The sequence below is a fragment of the Pongo abelii genome, chromosome 13 (genome assembly GCF_028885655.2).
Source record: "Pongo abelii isolate AG06213 chromosome 13, NHGRI_mPonAbe1-v2.0_pri, whole genome shotgun sequence".
Classification (NCBI taxonomy): Eukaryota; Metazoa; Chordata; class Mammalia; order Primates; family Hominidae; genus Pongo; species Pongo abelii.
Window position 1 is genome coordinate 28,601,080 of NC_071998.2, and position 10,883 is coordinate 28,611,962.

The following is a 10,883-nucleotide window of genomic DNA, read 5'->3' on the forward strand; positions in this document are numbered from 1 at the left end:
CCCCGTACAGAGGGTGCAACATCAGTAAAATCCACAGCAGAGAAGTGTTCCTATTTTTGCAACTAAGGCCAAAGTTATAAGCAGCTTCCATCACCAGGATGATTCTGATGTGAACCAGGATGTTATCCATTGATCCAGCAACAATGTAGAGACAGACATAGCTTTGATTTGTTGGTGAATATCAGGTCTATCTGGGATGTTTCCCAAATTATCTGTGATGTACAGACAACAGTATTAATTATGCAGCTTCTCCACTTCAAACTTTGACAGGTTTTCTAAATACGTTTTAAAAAGACTACAGAAAGAGCTATAAATAACTCATGAAGGTGGTCATAAGCCCTGTCTAGTTCTTGAGAATGCATCATTTTAAATAGCTGCATCCCACCCAGGAGGTGGCATTGAAGATGGGCTAGGCCTCTGCATGTGATGAAGACATAAAGATTTTTAATTAGAGTCATTTCTATGGAAAAAGAGAACAAACAAAGGCTAATGTTGAGCACAATTTATTCAGATGTTATACTCAAAGCATCTTTAGTTACAGAGGAAGAAGGTGGTAGTAAATAAGAGTAGAAGAAAGTGGTAGACAAATCAGAGTAGGACAAATTGATTTGCAAAATAAGTTTTACCCTATTATTCATGAAGTACAGCAAGAATAATTATTTGTCATATAGGCTGTTTTTAAAATTGGCTTTGCTGGAACCTTGCTACAAAAGGAATTTCAGTTTAAACTTTTTAAAGCCTTGAGCTCGGCTATGGATTTATCTGTGTCTGCAAATACTTGTGTGGATTGAGTAAATTTTTTCTATCTTGAGGTCCCAAGATAACTTGGGATTCCTGGGCCTGTCAGAAAGTAATATTCTTTACTCACCACTAAGCAGGAAACCCAGTACAAAGTCTCTGTAGACAAAGTATAAGGCCAGTTTTTTTCCAAGGGCTTTTAATTGGCTCTATAAGTCAATTTTGGTCCTTTAAAGCAGTCTGTTTATATAGGAAAGTATGCCATTCCAGTCAAAGCATTGGTAAAATAACCAGTGACTCCAATGACACCCTGTTACAAAAGAAAGCAGATTCTTATTGATCTTATGCAGATAACTGTACTGCCATAAATTAAGTATACTAACAAATAGTTTTCAAATTTTGGGGAAATTAGGGAGAGAGGAAGAAATATGCTCCAAATTTTGCTTACAGGAGTGTACTTCACCAAATTATTAAAGGCTGAAAATAGCTCATAAGAAATAAAGATTTTTCTGAACTCTGGAAAACAAAAGAATTAGCAATGTTTCAAATAAGAAGTCACAAAAAGATTATTTTTATCTTCCATTAGTTCAGGCTATGTAATAACTCCTGTTCTGCTTGATTTCATGAACACATTAGCTCTCTATGGAAGTTGTGGAAGTTTTTCCTCTATTATAATGTCACAATCTCCAAAGTTATCAGAATCTTCATTCAACAGCACCTATCAGAGTCCTATAGCTGATTATAAAACTGCCTTTGAAAAGAAACACAGTAAAGTCACAATTATGGATAGCAAAAGTCTGAGAACAGCCATGGTTAAAGTCTGGTCATCTCTGTGGCGTATAACAATTTAACTTAATGATCATAACTATTACTGACAAAATATACTGAGTCATATCAGAATTATAGGAATTTCATAACATGTTGGAACCCATGCTAATAACATATTTATATGGGCCAGGCACAGTGGCTCATACCTGTAATCCCAGGACTTTGAGAAGCCAAGGTGGGCAGATTGCTTGAGTTCAGGAATTCATAAGCAGCCTGGACAACATGATGAAACCCAGTCTCTATAAAAAATATATATATATGTATAAATTAGCTTGGCCTGGTGGTGCACGCCTGTAGTCCCAGCTACTTGGGAGGCTGAGGTGGATTGGAGGATTGGTGGATTGGAGATTGGGAATATTTTTGAGCCTGGGAACTGGAGGTTGCAGTCAGCCAAGGTCACGCCACTGCACTCCAGCATGGGTGACAGAGCCAGACCCTGTCTCAAACAACAACAAAACAAAACAAAACCAAAACCAAAAAACAAAACAAAAATTCCACTTATATGAATATAATTCAAAAAAAGTTAAACACAATTTTAGATTTCACAATGTTTCTCATATGGTTGTAATATGCCAAATAAGGCAAATATGTCTCTTTTGGACCTTGGGGGACCTAATATCTAAAGGACTAGCCAGATTAAAAATTTTAAAAAGGCTTAATTTAGAATTTGACTTTGGAAGGTTTATCAAATATCAAAGGTTTAAACACTTGATGTTACAAAATAAAATCCCAGGTAACTATAAGTAAAAGGGTAAAAATCTTTACTCATTTGTACAGGATAGACTCCACTTTTCAAACAAAACCCAATAAAGACAGCATGAAGCCAACTGAATTTATTTATCTCTCTACCCTCTTTTTCTGTCATTTATTCAAATGGCTAACAAAAGTCTTTATTAACTTTCAATATTACATGAAAATCTTGCTCAAAACAGAAAGCCAAATTTTACCTTTGTATTATTGTGCTATTAATGTTAAAACCAATTCTAAAAACAAAACAAAAACCCTTATAAACAAACCTATCAAATCTTAACTATAAGATAAGATTACCATAAACCTATAATCCTTTACAATTTTCTGTTAACCAGCAGATCAATTCTCTAAGAAAACCTTGTTATTCAGACACGTGGGCCCAGATTCTGACCCCACATCAGTACGCTTTTATTCTAACATATATGTTACAGAGAAACTAAATAATCTCCTTCAAATTTTAGCCAACTTTCTCATACCCACAGAATATTTTTTACAAGATCAATCTTTCACAAATATTTTACAAATTGTTTAAACCTTTGGTATTTTCTTATTACTCTTCTAGATTAAGACAATCTTTAATAACTTCTGAGCTAGACAAAATTACATTCCCTTTAACAAAAATTATATTACCATGCCTTCTTATAACCTTTTAACAAAATACATTCTACTTTCCTTATACACTTTGCTTGTAAAACTGTTTTTCCAGTAGTCTCAATTACATGTTACAATGTTAACTCTTAGAAACTTTTATTTTTGGTAAAACACCTGGTAAAGTAGGCACTTTTAACCGTGTATCAGGTTGTAGAGACCAGGACAAGGAAGGAGCTACAGACAATGTCTGACTCTTCCCAGTTTAGCCAGGGAACCCAGCTAACTCCATACATCCTCAGGCCCTAACTAGAATCTACTGGCTATAAAACAGTGAAGTCAACTAATTAAAAGTCATAGAAGCAGTTTATGACCTGAAAGCATCTAACAAACAGTATCTGACCTACCTTAGACCAAATGCCTAAATTTTGAAGATGTTTTTATTTTATCAGTAATCTTTAAACTGTATTTTTCAAAGTTTATTAGAGTCACATGACTTAAAGGCATTAAAGTTTCTATGTTTTTCTGAGAAAATATGTTTGATTTAAGTACTTATTATTTTTAAGCCAATTAATTGAGCTCTTTCATGCATTTTGATATTGAAACATCACGCACAACACATATAAACTTACAAATAGACAGAAGTAAGTCTGGTAGGGTGCAGAAAAATATTGGATACAAGAGGAAGGAGGAACAGACAGGAGTAAACAGAGAATCAGAATTCCATTGACTGAGAAGTTTTTACAGAAAGAGAAGGGGCTTTAAAACAATATTTGTACTCATACAGCCCATATGTCAACTTTAATAAAATTAATTAAATTAATAAAGAAATTTGAATTAGAAATTAACTAGAGTTCTCAGAGGAAAAAAAATCTTTAAAAATTCCTTTAGTATCAGATTTTAGCCAGGACAAATAGCCAGTATTTCCAACTTTTGAATTAGATAAAATTATTCTTTTTCTCAATATGGACACATCTTTTTTGGCATATTTTATGTAAACCTAGGAAGAAATAAATCCTAAACTGCCTATCAGATATTAGCATTTTATAGATGAGAGCCATTCCACAATTTTTGAAACATGTTTCCCATACACTAACTCTTTATCAATTGAAAATGACCTAGGCACTCAATAAGCATTCAAAAATGATTTTAAGATTTTACATTATACAAAAAGTTTACTTAAAAGCATTTATTTCACTTACATGTACTGAATTTTCCCATTTTTAACTGTTTATTTAAATTATTTCTGAAAACTGAGATACTGCACAAAGATGGTCATTATTTAAAGTTATTTCCTTGTTAACCATCTTTAAAGCCTGTGAACATTAGGTGTATAAGGAAGAACCTTAGAGTAAAACACATGGGCATTTTGTCAATACCTCCGAAGATTTGGGTACTTTCATTGAACTAATAATATCTAATTAGTCTCATTCATCAAAATAACCTAACCACTTTATAAAAGATAGCTGGATAAACAGTACTCTTTGATGAAATTGGATGTCTACATGTCTAACTTTGCCTTAACATATAATCCAATGAAAGCTGCGCACTAAAATTTGGGTAAAGCAGTTTCTATGGCGGTTAAAAACAAAAACAAAACTCTTTTTACCATTTTTTTCCTTCAGTGCCAAACAAGTTTCTAATGTTTACATTCTAGTTAGACCACAAATAATGAGTCCTGTCTTAGTGCCAGCAGCTTAATAACAGCAGATTTACAGCAGGCAGATAAGAAGAGAGAGGAAGACATAGTCTGGCAGGCCTCTGTATAGGAGCCGGGTTTTACAAGTGAATTGTAAGAAAGAAAACAAATGTAAAGGGATCAAAAGGAAACTCAGAAACCTTCCAGCCACCATACAGTGCAAGGTAGCTCCCCCAACCATTCTCATTTATCTTCCCTCAGGGAAGGTCTCAGTAAACCAGGTGTATAGCTTTCCCAGAGTCAGGAGGATGAAATTGGAGGTAGAGAGTAAAGAAAAGGATCAGGACCCATACATAAAGTCATACATTCATACATGCAAACAAACAGCATACTTCCAAATGAGTTCCCAATCAAGAAGTCTGGGTGAGATTCTGAATCCCCCTCCCCAGTTCAAAATGGTTTCAGAGGCAACTGAGTCCAAGTCAAGCCAAGCTCCTATGGCGCTGCACATACAAACAAATACAAATGCATAAAATGCTCAAATGGTGTCACTAGCAGCCAAGTCTTAAATAGAGCACGGCCCTAGCAACACTCCAAAAAGGCAGAGGGTAGTTGCACCTTCTGACCAATTTACCCAGTTTCAAAGTTTGCTGGCTTTTTCAGAGGCAACTTTCTTTTTATCAGCAAAGTTGTTGGAAGCCGCAGACATCTGTGCTGGGAGAGTCCCTCAGAACAAAAATATGTCTGGAAGCTGCTAGGAAGTTCCCTGACATTCCCATTGTGAGGTCCACTAGCCTTGAGCAGCTGGCATTCACAGGCAACCCCACACCTTACCTTGTAGCGGAACCAGACTGACAGGCTTGGATCACCCAGGACATGCAGCACTCCTTGTATGGGCCACCAAAATTGTAACAGAAGCACAAGTTCACTTGCTTGCTTATTGCAGAATAAACACAGTTCTCATAACAGTGAGGTCTGGTATAAAGAAAGTGACTTTTTATTCCAGTTATAGTTTAGAGGAAGAAGTATAGCTTCCTGTCTTAAGGGTACAGCTTCACTTTTGGAGCATAAAGCAGGCACTTTTAAAGGGGTAAGGGGTGGAAGTGGGCAGGTGGGGGATGTGCATACTTACTTTGATTTCTTGTTTATTGGGCAGTCAGATTGGCATCTTCATGGGCATAGATAGGTTGGGAAGGTGGCTGGAAACTGTCCAGGTAGGAGGAAATCTCATAGCAGGCACACTTTGGGTTGTAAATTAGCTGTTGCCTCTGGAGGCAACTTCCTGGTGAGTGAGAGTTCTGCTCTGAACCTTCTAAGCCCGTAGTTGGATGAACTTGTCCTGTAAGGAGTGTCTGATGAAGAGAAAGTAAAAACTGTAATTTCATTTCTAATATTATTATTTTTTTTAGACAGATTGTTGCTCTGTCACTCAGACTGGAGTGCAGTCACACAATCTCAGCTCACTGCAATCTCCGCCTCCCACTTCTCCTGCCTCAGCCTCCCCAGTAGCAGGGATTACAGGCATGTGCCACCATGCCCAGCTAATTTTTGTATTTTTGGTAGAGATGAGGGTTTCGCCATTTTAGCCAGGCTGGTCTCGAACTACTGACCTCAGGTGATCTGCCCGCCTCAGACTCCCAAAGTGCTGGGATTACATGAGTGAGCCACTGCGCCCAACCTATAATTTCATTTCTAAAGAACTAAGTAGGACATAAAGGAAAGAAGAAAAGAGGAAAATAAGAGAGGAAAAAAATAAACTCTTTCTTAGAAAAATTGATATACTTGGTTACAAAGTTTATATGTTTCCGAAATTTGAGAAAATAAAATAGTCCTTTTTATCTCTCCAGGACCCATGTTTTTGAATTTGTATAGAAACTTGCCTCATCCTTCACCTTCCTTAGTAAAGACTTATAGACTAAGCCATTTGCCTCCACCCATCTTGTACTCCTCTTCCTGCCTATACTTCTTACATTCTACTTCCTTTTGACCCAAGGACTGCATTTCTATGTATTTGAGTTTGCCTAGGAATTGGCATAATTCTGAATCTATGATATCTATCTACCTAGAGCTTCTTCCCTAGATCTTGCTCACTTTGATAATGCTCGTTCTGCCCATCCTCAGAAAACCCAAGGCCCAGCCAAAAATCCTGGCCACAAACCTTACTCAGACAGATACAGGCTCTCTAATTGCGCACTCTTGTTTAGCTCTACTCCAGAACACTAGAATGAAGAATTCTACATGTATCATCACCTGATATTTTATTCTTTTAATTACTTTTTAGGTCATCAGTTAGGCAAGAGGAGTTGCCAGTTTTCATCACTGATGACATCTAGGCTGTCATGATATTCTTTGCTTTATTAAACCTCCAGTGCCTAAACAGTTGGCCTAAAAGGCTAAAACTCTACCTCCACTTCCATTTTCAGTTACTAGACATCCATTGATTTATGTTCTACCTATCATAAGTCTCTCTTCCTCTCATACACATTACTTTAAATATTTTTCCCTGAAGAGTAAATTCTCAACGTTCTGGAAGGAACCACTGCCCATTTATAAATGGTGTTCATTCAAAAATATACCTTTATTCCATTTATCATCTGTGTTTTTGTTCTCTGGCAAGTTCTGTCTGAACCCTGTGTATGCTATGCCTGGGACATGGACATCAAAGACATAGGTCCTCTCACCATGAGCAGGATGATATGCTTTTCAGTGCCCTCTGAGTAGATCTGACTATCTTTGCTCTAGACTATTACTCTCATGATGAAGGCATGAAAATTCAAGTCAGTTGTCCCTTTTAGAGAAACTTCTGTATGTTACCCAGGTGTTTTCTATGAAAGCCTAGGTTTTGAGTTATTTATGTCTTTCTACTTCTGAGGTCAAGGATTGCAGGCATTTGTAAACCACGGGTCTCTTCACCTTCACTGCATTTCCTACTAATTACATACTTCCTACAGCAGAAGTGGACTTAGTAATTGATGGACCCATAGAACTGAGCATAAAAAGTGGGAGACCATAAAATATTCACAGATCAGATGTAGGAAGAGAAAGAAGAAAGCTCCAGCACAGCAGAGAGGTTTCCAGTGAACTGGTTCATAGGAAAACAGCACTCACTCTTGTCTTTTCTGAGTTGCTTCATTCCTGTTTGCTTTATGTACTGGTCTTAAGCAATATCACTATTGATTCCCACTCTTAAACTTCCAGCTAATGGTTAAGTTTCATCAAACACAACTTACAGTGGAGTTTACAGAATGAGTAAAGCAAAAGAGATACAAAGCAAAAGTAAACGAGTAAAGCAAAAGTGAACAACATAAAGAGAACAAATTTCAGAGTATAGAGAGTAAGTGGTTGTTCCTGACATTGTAGAACCTCCCTCTTAATGCTCCAGACAGGGACAATGGACTATAATCATGGTCCCCTTGTGACAGTCTTCCCTTTAGCCCTGGAAGGTGACTTCATTTGTCAAAGTTCTATTACTCTGGTCCTCTCTGGTGATGTGGGGAGAAGAAGAGGAATCTCAACTGCCATTTTCTGCCTCCTCCCAGGATACTTCAGGAATTCTTACTGAGGTTTTATCTGTCCAACAGGTCCTGAATATGCTCAATATCCTTCTAGTATTATATTATACTTTAATTGCTAAACCTCTCTCAGAGATCCCACAGCGGAAGTTTCTGAATATTTTATAGTGCGTGGAAGAATTTAGGCTAAAATTTACTTAGAGACATCCATTACTTTAGAATAATCTCGTAGGTGCCCAAACTGTAATCACTTATAAGGAGCTCCCCTATGCTTTCTTGTGGATCTTACTGAAAAATAAATATTGGAAATGAGTTACATGCTCTGAGTAAATGATCTTTACTCATATGTTCATTTGTTCATCAGATTATACCAATAGAAATGGAGAGGATCCTCTCATTTACATTATGGTCTGGGAAAGCCTATAATGTAAATGAAAGTGATTGGTAGTATAAATTATTGTACAATTGTAAAATGGAATAACAGTCATTTTTTAGAATGAATCATATCAGTATGTTCTGATATACAATTATCTCTGAGATATTTTATGAAGCCAAAAAATAAGTGCAGATGTGTGTGTGGGGTGGGGGTGTACATATTCCTAGAGAGAGAATATATATTAAACTAGTATGAGTTGGAAAAGTGGGCAGACACAAGTCTATAATGACGCTATCTATGCAACCCTAAGGAAATTGCACTTGATCCTACAGGTATGCTGTTGGAGAAGAAAAATGAATAGCAGTGGGAAGAAAACATAATTTATTGTGCTCCCTTTTGCATTTGATTATTTTTCAATGCATGAAATACTTGTTCACACAATAAAGAAATTCAGTTTAAAAGTACTATATTATACTTGGGTTTATACTCTGGTTTCTAAAAGTATTCCTTATTTTTTACAAACCCTGTTATGTGCTTAGAGCCTGTGGAGTTAATGGCTGTCTATTTTATAAGTAGGTAATTAAACTGAGACTAGTACCCTTAATATGGGCATAATATTCTTATTTGTTGATTGTTTTTGGTCATATGCACAAAATAATCTGCTTACAATATGACTAAAAAGGAACAAACATAGAATACATTAACATATCCTTGAATTCTTGTCTTCTGTGTTATGTTTATTTTGTTAGTCAGGGAAGGTCTGAAGGCTCTCTGAACAAATTCCTTAATTCTAGGTTTTTCATCTTATTTTAAAAGTTGGCACAAATAAAATATTCTTATTTTACTTTTAACTGTGCATAGATAATGGTCTCTTCAGAATGCTAATCCAAATTCTTAATATAATTTAAGCTTTTTTCTTATTCTGTCTCTTCTGGAGATGGATGCTAAAAAGAAAAAATACAATTCTCTTTATAAATCTCTTCAAATAGTTGCAGTGGGTTAGCATCCTTTTCTTTTCTAAACTGGTCTATACCAACTCATTATATCTTCCCTCATATGAGTCTAGTTGTCAGTACTTTATGTACTTTGCTCATACTTTGAAGGGCCCTTTATAATTTTTTTCAAATTCTTTGTAAAGGTCAATTATAAGAATTGCAAAGTAATTCACTGTTGTGACCATATGAGACACTTAATAATTTAAAATTATTTTGTGTTGGGGTCATATTATATAATCCCAACTCTGTGATGTATGTTAATCAATAATTTTTTATCCAATATGAATATAAAGTACCATAAAAGAATGTAATAGACACTGAAATAAAGAGCTAAACACCTATAAGAAAAGCTTCAATAGAGTAGTATACATGATGTCATAAGCAATAAAAGGACAAAACACGTCATTTATCCATAGGTAGGATAGAGAGTGATTGATGATACTCTTAGAAAATGTCACTTTGCCTAAATTTTGAAAGATGAAAAATGTTAACTAGGTAGATCAGGATGACAGACATTCGAAACAAAGGGCATATGAAAATTTTAAAAGGCAAGTTCGAGTAACCAAAAATAAGTTTAGTGTATATGGGGCAGATAAGTACTGAATATATGGCTAGAAAAGAGGCAAGAGACTAGATAAAGAATTGCAGAATGGAATTAAAGGGATTGTGATGTGCAACAGATTATAAAAATATTATGTGAAAGATTAGCAGATTAACTGAGTTAGATATATATATATCAAAATTAGTTGTCAAATGGGGCAAGCAGATGGAAGTGTCTAATAATAGATATATGTCTGACTTAGCTCAACAATTTGTATTTTGCCAGAACTATTAAGATCATCTTTTAACTAATGTCCCTAAATCCAGTTTCAAACAGGTTGAATTCATTATAGGACTAAAACCAAAATTTCGATTTAGATGTCATTGACATACAGGTAAAAACTAAAGAGAACGAGAGTAAAGATACTATGATGGGCTCCTTCCCCCACATTACTATTACTTCACAAAAACATTGAAAGATAGATATTTTTACCCTCCTCTCCCACAGAAGGAAAGTAAACCCAGATAGACTAAATTATGGTTTTTAAACTGGTAAATTTTAGAGCTGAAGTTTGAATGCATATCTAATTTAAAGCAGCTCTATTGCAGGTAGCACGCTGCCTTTTATCCTAATTGGTTGTGGAGTAAAAAGGAGGAATCAAAGGTGATTAAGCTTTCAAAGGCTTGTGACTAAGAAACTTTTAATATTAATAAAAATATGAAATGAAGATGATGAATCACTTGCACTTGAATACTCATGCATTATCCAGGTATTATCTATGTGTAGCAACATTCACTGCATAATTTACTTTATATTGAATTTAGGATTTTCTGTGATACCAATTCTCTATCTCAGCATCTCCCCCTTCAGTTGGTGAATGTGTCACATCATTTTGAACTTGTCTTTGTTCATTCAC